Raw genomic sequence first — 17,926 nt, forward strand, 5'->3', positions numbered from 1 at the left:
ATCATTTTTTAAAATATAACAAAAAGATAATTAACTTGCTTATAAAACACAAGATAATGATTCTGGTAGATTTTTATGGGAGGAAATATTTGCATTTTAAATAGTGAGCGGATATTTATAAAATTTAATGATATTATGTACATGCATTTAAAAACAAGATAATAATAGAATTGTTTTTCGAAAGGTACATTTGAATCAAAATAATAAGAGTGGAATGAAAATACATTTTCAATTAAAAATAATACTTACATATATTATTCATTGTATATATGCTTATTAATCTTTCTTGAGAATGAAATATTACCGAAAAAATATAAAACGAACATTCTGTCTATTATCATGTCGATTAAAAAGAAAAAAATAATTAATTAAAATCCGACATAAAGAATTTAGTGGTCTTTTTTTTATGGGACTGCTACTACTTTAGAACTTAAGAGATGAGGTTTATCTTTCACGATTGTACTTAATTAATATGATGATAGCTAAACTGAACCCTACACTTTTAAATTAATAGTAACATTAATTAATTGATTGTTCAGAATATTAGTGCTCATCAATACCATTAATTTCTCAGAATGCGGTATTTTCAACAATCCCTTAATTATCAATTGGTTAGCTACTAAATTAAGAAATATATTAAAAGATATGGGCAAGAGTCACAACTCACAAGAGCCACTCTGTCCATATACCTTCACCGCCTCTGATCAGCGTTATGTTGGTGTGTACTAGTAAAAGATGCATACGCGTTGTATGAAATATTATTATTTTTAATTTGATAAAACAATACTAAATAATTAACACGAATTTATTTTCAATTTAGAACAGTTGTTTGATTTAAAAGAGAAATTTAATTTAGATATTTATTAATGTAAAACTTGAAGTGATTTGAAGAGGTTTTTAGTAGGGTAAGAAGATAATTATGAAATTAAATTAAATATGTTGATGTCCTCTAATATAGTTACTATAAGAGTATCACACTTAATAATATAGTGTATATTATTATTATTATTATTATTATTATTATTATTATTATTATTTTGCAACCCTAGTGCCCCCAATCCTCACCCTAATTGGTTCAAAAACTTAGGACGATTTTGATATGAATATTGTACTCTATAATCTTTTTTTATTTTTATAAAAAAAATGAGGTATGTTTTTTTCTGCATCAGTTAGTTTGTTCCATTTTTGTACATATATTTTGGGAATAAATTAGTCATTTTTTGCTTTTGAGATATTATTTTAAAATTTGTTTAAATTTATTATTTATTCTTTACGTTATAAAAAAAATTAGGGATATTTAGGAAAATAGACTTGGTCAAACTTTTTTTTAAAAAAAATAACCCTCATGTAGTGAACAAATACACTACTGGAGGCTATTTTTTAAAAAAAATATTTGACCAAGGTTATAAAACAAAACAGCCGACTCTTAATATTAATACAATATATTTATATATTTTTATGATTATACACAATTTTTCCATTTGTTTATTCTTTTTGAAATCCAACCGCACAAGACAAGGCAACACACACATCCATCAAATACACTATATTTTGGAGTCACGTAAGATATATAGTTCAGTAGACAAAAGCATACTTAAACAGGTTTTCTGATAATTCAATAAATTGTGACAATATTAAAATAAATGTTGTGAAATGCCTTCATGATTGTAATTAAAGTGACATACAACTTTAATTGTTAGAATATGTCTTTTAATTTTTCCCATAAATTAAATTTGTATAAAAATTTTGTATATGGCCATCATCATCATGACGAATTAAATATGAAAAGAAAGAGTTGATAAAGCAAAAATGGGGAAAGCAGGTTATTTCTAGACTAACCCATTCGTCCACTACGCGGCCACACCTCCAAATGTCCAAAATTTTCGGGTTAAATACGGAAAATTTCATGTATCTCTACTACAATACTTTAAGGAGGTATCTAAAGCTAAACTTTTATCCTTATATACGAAGTCCACTGACAGAAAGAGGTGGAGGTCTTATATATCTAGATTATTTTATTAAGTTTGAGATATTTAGAGTAATTAAATTTAATTTAGTGTCATGTTCTGTTTTAATAAGTATATATTTTAATAAAATGTTAAAATTTTAATACAGGTTATATGTAGCTTAACAGATAAAGTCATTGTTTTATGAGGTTTAGGTCATAAGTTCAATTCTCATTGATGTTATTTTTTTTTATTTTTTATTTTTAATTTATTTTTAATTTATATATCAAAATTACAGTGTATTCCCTCACTATTTTTTAATTTATAAATGTTCATCTACTATTGAGGCAATCTCATACAAGCTTGTCGTATAAGATTTGTGTAATATGGGGCTATCGTGACCTGCAAGCATTATCTCGGGGTTACTTATGTTTACCGAAAGATAGCGGCTACAAGTTACATCGCCTCAAAATGTGAAAAAAAGTATTACACCGTATCTATATTGTTTTTAAAAACATGAAGATATTAATTTATTAATTTTTTGCGTGGTTTTTGAATTTTTTTGAACCATTTCAGCATCAAATAGAAGTGAAAAATATTAGTGCATTATTCGAAATATTGGTGCAGAATATAGCAAATAGCAACAATATTAATTAATTGGTGACTTTTGGCCTTTTAGGCTCGTCAGGCTGTTCAATTTATCACGACGAGAAAGAACCGATGTAATCCTCCACAATTCGCCCTTTTATATAGTATATATAATATAATATAATATAATATAATATAACTTAATTTAGATAAAAAAAACAGTAAATGTTACAAATAAATTTTTTTAAAATATAGTTTTTATTGATAGACACATCACATCAAAATGGATTCTAGTTCTAGTTAAATTTTTGAGTGAAAAAATATATCGTAAATTTTATTAATATTTTGTACTATCACAACCAATAATTACCGAAGGATCTCAACGTATTATAAACTTGTGTCTGCTTTAAAATGTTGGTTGGTCTTCCAGCTCTTAAAAATCATATACTCTGAAGAGTGAGTCTCATGTGAGACCAAATCTGTGAGACGGGTTAACCCTACCCATATTCACAATAAAAAATAATATTCTTAGCATAAAAAGTGATACTTATTCATGAGTGACCCAAAAAGAGATCCGTCTCACAAATAAGACCCGTGAGACCGTCTCACACAAGTTTTTGCCTACTCTGAAACTCTTAAATTTAGTATATATAATCTCTAATTTTTTTTTTTACATAAAAATATTATATACAGAAAAATAATTAATAATCACACAACTTGCACACAAATTGCTAGTTTATATATTCATTTGGCATTTAATTTATAATTGGTTTTTGTAATTTTTTCCCTTAAAAAAATTTAATAATATAATATATTATATTATCTCCACCAAAATGTTGTATGATTAAGTAAGCTGAAATAGGGTTGTATTGTTTCCAAAGTTGTTGCCAATATTATTTATAAAATGGACACTCGAAATGTGATGTCTAAAGAGCCAAGAGGTGCTTTTCCAGTTATGGAAACTATCAGCAGAAATCATTGTTTGAAACCAATTTAAATATAGATACAACTGTACTTTAGCAATTTGGTTTAATTAATTAATAATATGCTCTGTACTTACTAAACTTGATGTTTAATTCATTTTGTAAAATAATAGAATTTTTTATAAACTTTTTTTTACTCAGCTTGCGCACGTGATGTGTATTAATGATGTAAGGGAAATAATTACTCTCCGATCGATCGTCGATGAAGGTGACCCAATTTTTTCTTAAAAAATTTATATGTAAATTTTGGATATTAGTTCGGGTAGATCAATTTAAAATATTAAAAAAATATAGAGTTTAAAATTCTATTTCGGGTAGAGCTATATTCCTGGCTCCGTCACTGGATGTGTATGGGTAGTCCAGGGGCGGATTTAGTGTAGGGCGAACGGGGGCCACGGCCCCCCCAAAAAATTTAAAAAAAGTTTTTAGTATATATTAATTTTTTTAAACTAAATATATAAACATATATATATACATATGGCCCCCCCAAAATGAATGATACGTCCATGTATCTCAGTGGCTAAAGCCAATTATAACGTTTGATCCGCCCGAGTTCGAAACCTTTTTTTTTGCTTAGCGACGGTTGTGACGAAAACTGTCGCAAAATTTGCGACGGTTTTTCAAAAACCGTCGCTCTATAGCGACGGTAGTTGAAAAACCGTCGCAAAATAAACTAAGCGGCCCCCCCAGTTCCCACATCCTAGATCCGCCCCTGATGGGTACCAAAGTTTTCCACTGATTGAACATGTATGTATATAATATAATATAATATAATATGACAAAAACTTATGTGAGACAATATCACGGGTCGTATTTTGTGAGACAGATCTCTTATTTGAGTCATCCATAAAAAAATATTGCTTTTTATGCTAAGAATAATATTTTTCATTGTGATTATTGGTACCCGTCTCACAGATAAATATTCATGAAACCGTCTCACAAAATATCTATTCATATATTATTGGGCCTAGTTGCTTCTCATAAATTTAGCATTTTGTTAAGGGAATGTGTGAGCTTTTTTCAGAAATTTTTAATAATATTATACGAAAATTTAATTTATTGAGCGAAGACAAACATATATATTCCTAATTTTAATATATAGTTACAAGTACATCACTGTTGGCTCAACATTTTATATAGTTACAAGTACATCACTGTTGGCTCAACATTTTAGGGCAGTATCTACTAAAATTTTTTATTTTCAGAGCAGTATTAAATGTGTAGTTTCATCGTCTACATATACATAAATACCGTTTCGCCTCTAAATTGTTATTATTATAAATAAATATCCTGATTTTTAAAATAATATCAGATCCAATTAGTTAAGCTTGGATTTGAGATTATGAATTTCAAATTAATTAACTTGTTTAGGTAATTAACAATATGTAATTCAAATGAATTTCAAATACATGCTTCATCTCAAATTATGCAATTCAAAAAATAAGCGCGATGTATCTCAGATACACCTCATGAAATGGGTGTTGCTTGAAATCTATCACTAATCAAATTCACCTCTTCAAATCTCCATCATTCCAAGCTTAACCTTATAATCGAGCGGAATAAGATTAAGGCAAAAACTTGTGTGAGACGGTCTCACGGGTCGTATTTGTGAGACGAATATCTTATTTGGGTCATCCATGAAAAAATGTTACTTTTTATGCTAAGAAGTATTACTTTTTATTGTGAATATTGGTAGGGTTGACCCGTCTCACAGATTAAGATCCGTGAGACGGTCTCACAGACTCACTCTAAGATTAATTAGTCGAGCAAAATGTTAAAGGCGTTTGTATTCTAATTGATTAATTTGAGAAAAAAAGTACCGGTGGACAATTAAATTGGAGTGAAAACTAACAGTAGTGAAGAATATGAATCTCTTATCTTTCAGATTTCTTGTTTCCATTTATAAATAAACTACAATTAATGATATACCTTGCCCCAAGCTTCTTTAGCTATAAAAAGCCAGTGTTTCACCCTAAATTTCATGAGCTTCTTACAATTGGGAGATAGTATCTTTCAAAGTTTCCCCAACAAATCCTTCTTCATATTGCATTTAAGTAGTTTTCTCGATCGAATTCCTGGGTCTAGTTTGATATTCGATCTAGATCCATAAAACAACTTCTGTCCTTCCTTTTTTTTTTTTGGCTTATGGTGTAGATGTCTATTAGTGCTTTTGTACAAAAGTGTTCAATATGTACGTTTTCTTCTACAGATGATATAATTAATTCCAAAGTGAGCTTTCTTCAGTCCATACGTGGGATGCCGTAGGGTTCAATTTGCTGCCGACTCATTCATTCAAATGTCGAGTAGTCCATGGTCTTTGCTCGGTAACTGTGTGAATGAAGCGGGAGTCAAGCTGGATCTTAAGCTTCCTGTTCTTGGACTGAAGGGAGCTCCCTTTAATTCCATTTTATCCTACTGCCTAGTTCACATTAATTAAAATGTATTTTTAGTATATTTTCAGTTTGCTATATTGCATTTTATCGTATTTTTAGTTTGCTACTTTGATTTTGGGTTTTACTTTAAAGGTTTCATTTTGGTTAAGTTTATCATCATATATTCTTGATTTTACAGATAAAGATGGTCATTCCAAATCCCCACTATAATATGATTTACTAGGGTTTAGTAGAACTGGATCGAAGAATTCGGGTGAGAAAGGAAGACACAGAGCATGGTGCAAACGTGAAGTGAAAGAACATATAAATTCAAATTTCTAAATATTTTTTTGGTTCTTGTCCATAAATATTATATTGGCCCGTAGCCTTTGGGTTTAAGCATATGGTTTATGGAAATAAGTAGGGTTGGAACCGAAGTTATTGATATTAAAAAATGCATAATTTTATTATGCTATGCTTAGTCATATAAAATAAAAACCCTTGATTTTTTTGTGCAGAAAATAACGAGGATTCCCTCCACCGAGTCTAGGGTTTTTGTGAATATCAAGAACTCAAAGTACAAATTGTGAAGTGGGTATCTTGGGCCCTGCAGCTTATTGGTAGCAACAAGTTCCCAGGCATGTCTTCCGGTCGGTGCAATTACCGATATCTCTCCCCCATTTTTGATGTCTCGTTTCAAGTTTCAACTGCGTTTCTGACCAGGATCCACATCTTAGATCTACTTCATTCAAATTTACACAGTTTTTCATCCCCAAAAATGAAATAAGAAAGAAAGAAAGAAAGAAAGAAAGAAAGGTACGTAGATGCACCACAAAACCCTGAGGGTGGATCAAACGGGGTGGACTCAAAGGTTTTTTCATTTTTGGGGTCAAACTTGAAATTTAATAATAAAATTCTATTTTCATTTTTGACGATTTTTATCCTAGTCTCATTTTTTGGATCCGACTGCGCACCCACTTGAGTCCAGCTAATTCTAATATTTCGTGTCGCAGCTTTATTAGAATTTCTTTTTACCCTGTGAAGTGAAATCCATCTCAGATCATGAGAATCTTAGAATGAGTCTTTCTAGTCTCCCGTTTGGTTTATTTTTCCTGGCAGATGCAGGCGGGGTCCCTTCTTAGTTGTCGTATTTTTACCATTCATTCATACAGCGGCACTGTTGCAACGCCAGATCAACAGGAACTTATGAAGTCAATAAATTTGTTCAAAGTTACAAATTTATAAAACCAAACAGTACTGGAATGGAAAATTTTCATTCGTTCTTAGTCCAATAAGCAATTGGATGTTTTTTTTTTAAATTTTTCGTCGACCACATCAGTAATATCCATTCCGAGACCTGCATATCAACAATTTTTGGCTGAACAGATCAGTACTTCAAGGAAAATAGATTCCAAGAAAAAAAAATAATAATTTTCGATTTTTGTGTAATACATCGAAAGGGGGATATGATTTGCAATGACTTGCTTTTGTTCAAAGTGGATTGATTAACTCGAATGTGTCTTTATAGATGAATATAACATTAAAAGAAAATATTCAACGTCTTTGACATGTGTTTCCTCTTCTCATCTTCTCTCAGGTCACCTCTAATTTCAGATTTTTTGGTCTTTGTATATGTATGTTTTCTTGTTGTAATAGCTCAATGAAAAGTGAAGAAAAGATTTGAGATGATCTTGGATGGGATGCCTGATTATACGGAAAATTAGGATTTTGGTCACATAATTTGCATGGCAAAAACTTATGTGAGACGGTTTCACGGGTATTATTTGTGAGACGGATCCTTATTTGGGTCACCCATAAAAGAGTATTACTTTTTATGCTAAGAATACTATTTTTTATGGTGAATATGGATATTGTTGACCCGTCTCACAGATTATGATCCGTGAGACGGTCTCACATGAGACTCACTCAATTTGCATAGTGTTTGGTTTTCATACAATAACTCTGAATTGTTTTTTGAATTTGGTCTTTTTTTTTTTTGAAATCATTAAATTCAACGAATATTACTTATTTGACATCGATTCTCTCTTATGTGGCTCACATGATACAAATAAAGCTATATTACACATATTAAAAAAATTCATATGATGAAAAATAAAGGAAAAATAAATCAAAGCGACAAATAATATTTCTTATTATCGTCACATGAGCCACGTAGGAGATCATAGATTTCAAATAAACAATATTTATAGATTTAGTCATTTCAATAAAAAAGAACCAAAACCCAAAAAAATATAAGTTACTGAATGTGAAGAAAACTCCAACAAGTTATATGATTAAAATAAAGAACATGTCAATTTACACGATCAAGTTTGGGACCTTGGTGTCAGATAAACTACAAGTCATTGACCCTCTTTATTTATTTGAAGCTATAATTAACACGTGAATCGTTTGGTATGTAATTGTCGATTCTTTTGCATAATAATTCAATTTGGTTTGGAAAAATTAGTACGTACGTGGATATATTACTTCGTCCATCGAAAATTGGTTGGTGAAGATTTGACATGATCGTAGGTATAATTAACCAATCAATTACTATTGATAAAATAAATAAATTTCATACTGTATAATTAACTTTCCATAAAATTTTGAACATCTTTCACATACCATATTTACTTTACTTAGCTTTATTTGGTCGAACAGCTAAAGTTGTAGCAAGTGGACTTGAGGCAATATCATATCAGCACATTTCAAATGTATATTTCGGGTAAAATGTAATGTGTCTGTGTCACACCACGATGAGCTAATCAATATATCGCATTCTTATACAGTGGTGGTTGACTGGTTGTGAGATCAAATCCTAATTCCCGTGACATTGAATATGAGAGTTATTTATTTTCTGTCTTATAATTACGATTTTTGTTAATTTTGATCATCTTGTCGGTCAATTTCAATTTTAGTTCACCTGCATAATTTTTTTTTAGAATTTTAGTTATTATTCACCAGATTGCTAACGTGATATGAGATAACTCGGCAATTTCAGTGGTCATGTATCAATTTTCGGTGACACATTATCATTTTTCGACATCATGTTAACACTAACTCCGATAAAAAAGGACAAAAACCAAAATAAGTGCAAACTAGTATATTAAGATCCTAAATTAACCGATAACACATTCAAATTAAAAACATTCATGCAATTTACATGATACAAAATGTAGTTTCCTATAGTGTATTGATATATCAAAACATATAATTTTAAATTGTAATATTGTGCCATCACATCCCATGATATATAGCTCTCACGTTTGATGTTCTCCCGCATGTGAACATTGAAGTTTGAACTAATTTTAAGCAACCACTTTTAAAAGCAGCTGCAGGTTAAGTAGAGTACTTAGGCTATGTTTGGTAGTCATGATAAAGGAATGATTATTAAATAATCATTCCTTATCTTGTGTTTGGTTCGTTTTTTATTTAGTCTTCAAGCCCTTGATTATGATTGAAAGCCTTCACTAATCATGTTATTTGGGTGATTAAATATCCCTCCTCAAATGTGTGATAATGTATAATTCTTGAATAGTCATCATGATAAGATTATATATTGACCATAATACCCTTGTCTTCTTCAATATAATATGAAAATTAAATTAGTGAAAATTTAATAATTAATATAATATTTAAATTTATATTATATTTTTTTATAAATTAATTTCATATATTTTTATTATTTTCAATTATTTTAAAAAACAATAATATTGTAATTATCACTAAAATTTATTTAACAATAAAATTAATATTTAAAATATTATTACTATTTTAATTATTAAAGTAAATGCATATTTAAAAATTTATTTCTAATAAATATATTTAAATTAATTTTAATAAATGTAAATTATAATTATAAATATTTAATTATCTATCCAATTATTTTAAGAATATATATTCAATTAGCATTTGGGGCATTTTGGTCATTACAATAAAATTTACAAAATTAATCCATCATTTAAAATCATACCAAACATCATGTTATTTATCACACCATACTATTAATCCATATGTCTCATTTTTTAATCACTCTAATTATTAATCATTTACTTATCCTATCACACGTACCAAATGGAGCCTTAATGGATTTGGGTACTGATGTAGCAAAAAGATTATGATTATCCGAACTACTCTACTGGTTCGTAATCGGGTCTTCCAAGTAACTGATGGAGAGAAATATTTGTGGGCTATCACCTGCGTCACAAACAAAACGTCAGAGGCGCCGGGGTAGATACTCCGACGCTCAAGTCAGGAAATAACTTCTAGATCGTAATGGAGAGCTAAAATGTTTCAATATCCAACCCATCCTCTCGAATAATGAGAATACTCTCCTATTTATAGATTTTTTTTGGAGAGTGTAAAGTGGGCTTGGGCTTTTAATATAGTGGGCTTGGACTTTTATAATTAATTTGAACCTCATTATCATTACCCATCAGGTACCTAATCAATTATCTGATACAAAATGCAATGATGAATCGATCATTCTTAAATTACAAGATTCGTAGGACAAAATTCCGTATAAAAAGATTGTAGAGACATTGTACTTGCAAACTCAAGTTTCTCGATTCATTTTACTCGTAGACAAACAAACGAGATTGCACATGTGTTAGCTAAGAATATATTCTCGTTTTTATGCTAGTCCTTTTGTTTGGTTAGAGACATCAACATGTATTGGTGATCTTATGAGTCTGTAGTTTGCTCATTTTATTATTGAATGAATGTCTTTTATCTTCCATTTTTTTTTGTATAGAACATTAATCACGAAACCTTTTCAATCACTTAAGTCGCCCTAAGTTGCCTTGAAAGTCATGCACCACGACTCTAGTAACACATTTTAATAAGTAACTACATTTAAAAAAAAAACATTATGACCTACTATTTCACCATCCTACTTTAAGCCAATCAATATTCATATCTTACTATATTCCTCTGAACCCCCTCCACCGCCACACCATCCATGGCTGAAATATAGTGCCCAGAAACCTGATCATTCTCAAGGCCATTTTCATCCTACTACTCGGTTCCTCGGTCACAAACAGCCAGCCAACCACGAGGCGGCACCATCACCAATTATGCAAGAAACTGGCTTTCAACTTCCACGACAAAATCTACAACGGGAAAAACTCCAAGAATGCAACGGCAACCATTGTAGGAACACCGGCTTGGGGTAACACCACCATTTTAGCGGGCCAGAATCACTTTGGAAACGTGGTTGTTTTTGATGATCCTATCACATTAGATAATAATTTCCATTCGTCTCCGGTTGGTCGGGCTCAGGGATTCTACTTAAACGATAAGAAAGATATATTCACAGCATGGCTAGGGTTTTCTTTCGTTTTCAACTCGACTGAACCCAAAGGTACCATAAATTTTGCCGTTGCCGATCCGCTGATGAAAGACAAGGGACATTTCGGTCATTGGTGGGACCGGTGATTTCTTCATGACGAAAGGGGTGGCAACACTGAATACTTAAACGATAAGAAAGATATATTCACAGCATGGCTAGTCTCTATGAATGTTGGTAAAAACAGTGCAAGTATAATACACTGTAAGGGGGGTGTATTCAACGTGGGAAATTTATTGACTTTTAATGACTTTTGTAGATTTTAAAAATCTAGAGGTATTCAATCAAGATTTTTGCATACTCTATAGAAGTCTTGTGGTATTTAAAATAGACTTTCATGGAGTTTTAAAAAGTCAAGTGGTATTCAACATTGACTTTTATAAACTCTATAAAAGTCTACAGGTATTCAAATTTTCCATAGACTTTTAATAACTCAATGGAATTCATTGACATACAAACATTAAAGCCTAAGGTACAACTACAAATTGTAAAAAATTGTATTTGGTTCACCCCAAAGATTTGAATGGATTTTTAAAACTTCTAACTCTCTCTCTGTCGCTTCACATCACATATCTTCATATCTTCTCTCCTCTCATCTATTTCTATTACTCTCTCAAATTTTCGAAGTGTATCTCTATATATATTTTCATCTTTCTTTTTCAAATTTTTCATTTTTTGGCTGATTGTTCATTTAATAATTTTTTATTTTAATAACACGGGGAAATTTTGAATTATAGAATTGATTTTGTGATTTTTAATTTATGATTTATACAAATTAATGTAATATTCAATAATAATAAAAGATGATCAAAAAAATGTTGTTTAATTCTTAATAATTGAATAGTTTCGTAACAACAATGATTTTTTAAATTCATTTTCGTATTTTTAATTAATATGTAAGCTATGATATTTTTATACAAAATTATATTCACACAATAATAAATAATATTATTTTTACATTTATATTATCAATTTAAAAATAAGATTACATGTTAATCAATTGATGTATTTTAAAAAATTTACAAACATACATATAAACCCACATATATATATACATGTAAGGATTAAACGATTTACCTTTTAAATAAGTAAATTTATTTATTAATATTAATATTAAAAATAATTTCAAATTGAATATGTTATATATGTCAATTAATTATTGGTTCAAAGAAATTAATAAAAAATCACATGTTATAGTTAAGTACAAAATTTATAAAATTCTATAAAAAAAAATCTAAAAAAGTTTATAAAAATCTTGCAAAAAAGTCTACATAAATCTACATAAATCTGTTTATAAATCTGTGAGATTCCATAAAAGTCAATAAAAATTTATCAAATCCATAAAAGTCTATCATTTAAAAAAGTCATTAAAAGTCATCAAAACTCTGAATTGAATTACACCCCACTAAAAGAAACGGAGATTTGTGATCGAATTAGAGACCGACATTTATTTTGGTCTCTAAGTTGAGACCGAAGTTTGTAATATCTGTCGCTACATTTATTTTTGTCACGTTTTTTATTTAATATTATTTTGTTATCTCGATTTTTTATTTTACTCACGAATTGGAGACCCGAATTTTATTTAGGTCTCTAAGTTGAGACCGTTATATTTTGTCGGTCTCTAATTTGAGACTGAAATATGAAAGTGGTCTCTAATAAAACCCAAATATCTTTTAAACTCCCGCTTTCCTCTCACTCCAGAGATATGTCGGTCTCTAATCTTTGTTTTTCTTGTAGTGATATATAATTTCATGTGTTTTCTTGTAATGTTATAAAATTTGACGAATCAATAATTTTAAGTTTTATCCCTCAAATTCAATAGAGAATGTGACTGAAGCACATAATTAATTAACTAAATATAAAATAGGTTTTAAAATTTTGACTATAATACGTTTTTTAGATTCTTCTCTCTCATTCACAAAAAAATCAAATATTTAATGTTGTATACGTATATTATAGCATTTTAATGTATTTAATTAATATTTTTGTGTATCTTTTACTATTTATTAAAGCTAAGGATCTTATAGTAACTGTTTTGGTCTGTTTTTTGAACTCCCTAATATACCCTTACTCTACCTCTCCACGTTGTTCACCGTTCCACCCAATATCTTCTTCTCTCCCAAATCCAAACGAACACAGCGCCTAAAACTCCACTCCCCTTTCTGATTTTTTCAGATCTAGGTTAATCTGTTTCTCAATCATAAAAATTCTACTAACATCTACGGAAGGACAACAAAAATTGTAGTTCAAAGATCAACAAATACAGCAGCCTGGCCTTCACGATCGGATTACGGTACATTTGGAATAATAATCTTATTTGGTTTGCCTTAATTTCTACAACAATGTTTTCATTTGAGTATTGGTAAATTTGATTCTGACTACAGGTATCATCTACGGATGAATTCATTCTGTTTAGTCATTTGGGGTTGGATATAATCAGTTTGTCGGTGAACTCCCCTCCGCTTCCGGCATTTCCCTTCCAAAACAACTTCATCTTCTCCCAACCGCCGCTGCAACTCCCTACGGTAATTGAATTTTTCATTGATAATTCTGTGCAAAACAATCTGAACCTCAACGATGGGACGCCAGTAGATGCTTGGATTGAGTATTCTACGAAAATCGTGATTTGCTGTATTGATCATTTTTTAAAAGTGGTTTGTTGTTTCTCTGAAGTTGACTTCATATCCCCATTTCTATATAAATCACATCGTAATATATTTTGTCAAAGATAGAGAGAGAGAGAGAAAAATGGCACAAAGCAATGGAAAGTTGGAGAATTCTGTGAAGATTCCTGAAATAAAATTTAGGAACCTCATCTCAAACACAAATATCTAAACTACTGTAATTTAAAGAAACAAATGTCATTGAAAATTCCTGTATTTTTTTAGCTTCGCATACTGGACTCGAACTACTTTTTATTAATTTTTTCTGTTTTACATGCCATCTATGTTTGAGAATCAATACAAATTGCCGTAATTTATAATTTACTGAAAATTATTTGAGGTTAGGAACTAGGCAAGGAACATTACAAGTAATCTACTCATGTAATTAAATCCACTTTTTATTCTCAATTTCCAAATTTTTTGATACTCTGCGTATATTTCCTTCTTTTTCGATTTTTTTCCCCGGTGTTTTCTCATCTCTGCTAATTTACAGATCTTTGCTCTATCGGGGCTCCCTTAGATTTCTCAGTAAAGTCGATTTACCTGACCACCGATTCAAGGTTCTGTTTCTCAATATGTTCTGATTAATATTATGCAATGAAGGGTAAAGTATGGATGTTTACAGTAAAGAAGTTGCTCATCAGTAGCTTTGATCAGAATTAATTTCTAATTGATTGTTTTTTCAAAAAATTTCTCACACATTTTTTTATACCCAAATTTCTGAAAACATCTGATTCACTCAATTTTTAATGAATTAACATATCCAACTACATATTCCAGAGTTTGGGCTTAGGTAAATCTCATTTTTTTGGGCTTCAAAAACAAAATTTGTTACGAGAAATTCAAATTTGGTTTGGTAAATTCATTTGTTTTCGGTTTTGGGTTTTGGGAAATATTTCAATTGTTCGGAAAATTCAATTGCTTTGGAAAATTCCATTTGAGTTCTTACATGCTTTAATTCTCCATTTGTGTTTGCTTCTGAATCGGTAATTACATTTGAAAATGGAAGGTCTATACACCGAATGATACCCGTCATTACATCTGGTGGCTTATTTTTGAAAGCATGTGATGGTTTTAATTTAGATTTGAGGTATATTTGGTTGAATTTATTTGTTTTTGTTGTGGTTTTAGTTTTATTTAACGCCGAAGTCAATTATATGATAGTCAATGGCCGATGAAAATGTTGTTTAAAATTCATATATATCAATGGAGTATCATTTGTATGATTATTTTTTATTCCTTTGTTGATTTAGATGATCCATTTCTCAAATTTTCCTTCGAATAATTCAGAGCAATATTCGTTTTCCTCCAGAGCTTGCAAGACAAACCACCCAGGCAGAATGACTGTGGATCCAATATATATACCTGCAAAGGAAACGATTGACTTTAGAAATATAAGCATTTGTGGTGGAAACTTTGGTACCCCGTTATTTTTATTATTCCCTTCATCTCCTATTTTATGATTTTGTTTGAAGCCATTTTGATTCATGTATCATATGATTTTTATGTCATTTGTTCCAGGCTTTTTGTTGGTGATTTGTTCAGACGTATGCATTGGGACACGTGTCTTTAAATTGCCATATGTCTATACAATTTCAAATTTCATATAAATTTCTCTGTTCTAAGCACCATCGTCTTGGTTTTTTTTATGCCGATGAAGAATTGATTATGATTTCAAATTTTTACTTATTAATTGATTCAACTTATTTAATAATTAATTAACAACATTTGTTTTTGTTCTTTTGTTTATTATTCAATTTGCTACTTTGCATGAGAGTGAGTTATCACACTGCATGATTTCTTTTACTTCCATTTAGCAACATGCATATTATAGTTTGAAAATAATGAAAAATAATTATTTGAAACTGAATTCTTATGATTTTATTTTGATGAAATAAGTTTTAGCAAAAAGTAAAGTTGCTTCACAATTTATTATAGTTTGAATGTTGCCTCATTCAGACTTAACCTAACGCTTTGTCTAATAATATTTCTTCACGACTTCCAATAAATTTATCATATTTAGTGACATATTATGCTTCATGTTGAATTTGATGTAACGAGAAGATAGTGTCTCTTGCAGATATCTAAACATTGAAAAATGAAAGCCACGAGTTCGGGATATCATATAGCAGATAACAATGTCAATAACATGCTTTCTACCCAAAATGACGTCGCAAATCAACAACAAAGGTCTTCACAGATATGTTATTTTGTCATACCAAATTTCAAGAAAACATTTTAATACTATATTGTGGAAATATTTTAAAAAAAATATTAAATTATTTTTATTTTGAAAATCAATTTCATTCATTATCAATCATCATAATAATGCAATAGCATTAATATATATAATTTCTAATATCTTTCATATTTAGACAAAAACGATTATATATTGGTAAAATATAGCCTCAAATAGTTCACAACATTGCCATGTACGACGTACATGTAAAAATAATCATTAACCACTCCATTCTCGCTGTTGTACTGAAGTGTATTCCACTATTATTTTTTTCTTTCATACGTACATTAACTATTGCTCTATAATTCTATGTAGGACATGACAAATTCTAACTCCAGTTCTTACATCATCGAAAGGCGACAAATGCTAACGCATAACGAACGTGAAAGGATACATTCTATGACCCAACAACGCCGACAATCTTACCTTGCTCGACGTCGGTCAAATTACCAACTTAGAAGAATGGAATTTACTTCATCCATTTCTACTTCAAACCAGCATGGTATTATACATAGTTCAAAAAATATGTACATGGTTTAAAAGTGATACTTTTAATGTGTGCTAGATGCAAAAAAAAAAAAAATTACAAAATGAATATATTGTTCAATAGATCAACAAACAAATTGGAGATTGACTCAACGTATCAGACAACAATCAATGAATGAGGATGCAAGGAACATGGAATTGGCTCGCCGTCGTACAAATTATCGAGTGAGCCAACATAACGAAAGATCATCAATTCCAGACGAGTCTAATCTTGGTAGTAGTGATTTTGTTGCACCAAATACAATGATTCAAGATTCAACTCATAACATTGGTGAAAATCGTAAGTCTTTTTTACAACATTTGGAATTATATATCCCCAATGTAAGGTTAAATTATAAAAAATCAAAATGTAGTTTGAAATCTTTTACTTGGTAATAATGGACTTTTAGAGTAGGTGTTTACCTTACATATTTATTTATTCTGTAATTTCTTCAATAAATAAAATTTATTGACTACATTTTTCATATCTTTTTCCTCATGTTTGGTGTATACAAATTATTCTTTTTTTTAGTTGGGTGTAATCTATCCTTAAGTCGTCGTGTTATATAACTTCGTTAACCATTTTTGTGATAAAAATTCAACCAAGTATTACTCCATTATTTCTTTGCTTTTGTGCTGAGATTTCTCCTCTCAGATATTTGTCCTTATGATGAAGAACGGGGAGAAGCCGATACCGAGCCATATCTCCGTCTGGATCGAGGAATCGATATCGTATTTTCCTTTGTTTTCCGATGATCCTTATGAAACAGGAGACTTTATAGGTGATTCTTGGTGGGCTCAGGGTCAGAATCTTGAACAAGATATTATAGATGACAGTTTTACCTTCATGTTTATCATTTTTTCACATGAGATAATATTACGGCTTCAAAAGAATAAGATTTTTTATGATCAAAACCTATATCATGTAAGATAACAAATTGAGTTTGACAGATTTATTTAAGATTCGCAATCCATTGCCTTTCATGATTCACGTACAAAATGTTTCAGTGTCATGTTGTAATATCATGAATGTTTAATACATTAGCTCAATATATTCATGACACACGCAACGCGTGTGCCTCGATGGCTAGTATATATTAATGCACCTAGGGATGTCAAAAACTAACCTGAGTTGACAAAAAAATCAGGTTATGGTTAAGGTTTTTGGGTTCAGGTCAAATCTAATTGGACCGAAATCAAATCCGAAAAATTTACTTATATGGTTGGGGGGGGGGGGTGTTAATACCCATTTTCGTCCTTCTA

General features: G+C 30.1%; 1 long non-coding RNA gene and 1 pseudogene across 1 annotated transcript; both read left to right on the plus strand.

Moving 5' to 3' along the window:
* Positions 1-9,974: 9,974 nt before the first annotated feature.
* LOC140831849 (dirigent protein-like) lies at positions 9,975-11,365 on the plus strand (annotated as a pseudogene).
* A 1,869-nt stretch (positions 11,366-13,234) lies between these two features.
* LOC140831558 (uncharacterized) lies at positions 13,235-16,223 on the plus strand. The gene is made up of 4 exons (XR_012117896.1): positions 13,235-13,529; positions 13,621-13,761; positions 14,393-15,318; positions 15,980-16,223. It is a non-coding gene; the product is annotated as an uncharacterized lncRNA (long non-coding RNA).
* The last annotated feature ends 1,703 nt before the right edge of the window (positions 16,224-17,926 follow it).

The sequence above is a fragment of the Primulina eburnea genome, chromosome 5 (assembly GCF_022965805.1).
Source record: "Primulina eburnea isolate SZY01 chromosome 5, ASM2296580v1, whole genome shotgun sequence".
Lineage (NCBI taxonomy): Eukaryota > Viridiplantae > Streptophyta > Magnoliopsida > Lamiales > Gesneriaceae > Primulina > Primulina eburnea.